The sequence below is a fragment of the Octodon degus genome, unplaced genomic scaffold, assembly GCF_000260255.1.
Source record: "Octodon degus isolate 3935 unplaced genomic scaffold, OctDeg1.0 scaffold00004, whole genome shotgun sequence".
Lineage (NCBI taxonomy): Eukaryota > Metazoa > Chordata > Mammalia > Rodentia > Octodontidae > Octodon > Octodon degus.
Window position 1 is genome coordinate 18571652 of NW_004524580.1, and position 2021 is coordinate 18573672.

Consider the following 2021-nt stretch of genomic DNA (forward strand, 5'->3'; position numbering starts at 1 on the left):
GGTTGCTGCCTCCTGGTATGACCATAGATTTGTTTCAAGGCAAAGCTGCTGTCAAAGGTGTGGAAGAAGAAAAGTTTCCTACACAGCTGAGCAGGCATATTAAGTTTGGTCAGAAATCGCATGTGGAGTGTGCTCGATTTTCTCCAGATGGTCAGTACCTGGTTACTGGATCTGTTGATGGATTCATTGAAGTATGGAACTTTACTACTGCAAAAATCAGGAAGGATCTTAAGTACCAGGCCCAGAATAACTTCATGATGATAGGTGATGCTGTTCTCTCTAGGTGTTTCAGCAGAGATACAGAAATGTTAGCAACTGGTGCCCAAGAAGGAAAAATCAAGGTCTGGAAAATTCAGAGTGAACAGTATTAAAGGAGATCTGAAAGCGCACAGGGTAAAGGAGTCACCTGTCTGAGCTTTTCAAAGGACAGCAGTCAGATCCTTAGTGCCTCCTTTGACCAAACAATTAGAATTTATGGTTTAAAATCTGGGAAAACACTGAAGGAATTCCTCCTTTGTTAATGAAGCAGCATTTACACAAGATGGACATTATATTATTAGCTCATCCTCTGATGGCACTATAAAGATCTGGAATATGAAGACCACAGAATGTCCAAATACCTTTAAATCCTTGGGGAGCACTACAGGGACTGACGTCACTATGAACAATGTGATTCTGCTTCCTAAAAACCCAGAGCACTTCATGGTGTGCAACAGATCGAACACAGTGGTCATCATGAATATGCAGGGGCAGATTATCGAAAACTTTAGCTCTGGTAAAAGAAAAGGTAGTGACTTTGTTTGCTGTGCCCTGTCTCCTGCGGTGAATGAATCGAGTGTGTAGGAGAGAACTTTGGGCTCTACTGTTTTAGCAGTATCACTGGCAAGCTGGAGAGAACTTTGACAGTTCAAGAAAAGGCTGTGATTCGTATTGCAAATCGTCCCCATCAGAATCTCATTGCTACCTACAGTGAAGATGGACTCCTGAAGCTCTGGAAACCATAATTCAACTTTTCTTTCTTTCTTTCTTTCTTTCTTTCTTTCTTTCTTTCTTTCTTTCTTTCTTTTTTTTTTTAATGCTGAAAGAAAGCATGTACTTAAATGGAGATACATTTGTATGTGTTGCTTTCTTTTTTTGATAGCTCTTCTAAGCAAAGACTTTCTTTTTTAAAGTTCTTTGTTTATTTTTATTATTTTTGCAGTACCAGGGATTGAACTCAGCACCCTGTGCTTACCAGGCAAGCAATTATTCTACTGAGCTATCTCCCCAGCTAAGCAAAGAAATTCTCTGACTAGCCACAAGAATAATTTTCTGAAGCTTCATGTTTAGCAATTTCCTTTTCTAAAATACAATTTAATGTATTTGTTGTTTTTTTCTCCCTTTCCCAGTGCCAGGAATAGGATCCCCAGCCTCATATACATTAGGCAAGTATTCTCACTTTGAGTTTAGTCCCCGACCATCGTCTATCTGCATCTAACAGGACCAATCACTTAAATGTTTTCATCGTCCTTCCCTGGAGATTAAAGTACGAATGTTTTTAAAAAATTCTTTTCATTATTTTTAATGATTAAAATTTGCCTCTCATCATAAAACTTGTAAATAAGTGTATTTGGTAGCTGTGTCCTGTAACCTCTGCTCCTGTTTTCTCAAGATGCTAATAAACTTTACACCTTTCTGGAGATTATAAAAAAAGTAAAATATAATTATATTTGGTGAACTCATTTAAAAGGTCATTGAGGATTTCCACAAAGCAGTATCAATATTATGTGAGGTTATATACATACTTTTCATATTTATGTGTGTGTGTGTGTGTGTATGTATGTGTGTGTGTGTAATAGACAAATGTAAAAGACTAATATAAAGTCAATGGAAAATGGAAACACACTTTTTAAAGTTTCTATTACTAGGAGAAAATATCATAGCATGTCTAATAAGTACATTGTAAGCAAAGAAATGGTATAAATCATCAAATTTAACATTAAACAATATTCAGAAAAGTAATTAAATATTAATTAATTCAA

General features: G+C 36.3%; 1 pseudogene; it reads left to right on the top strand.

The window, feature by feature from the left end:
* Positions 1-2: 2 nt before the first annotated feature.
* LOC101576134 lies at positions 3-1126 on the top strand (annotated as a pseudogene).
* The last annotated feature ends 895 nt before the right edge of the window (positions 1127-2021 follow it).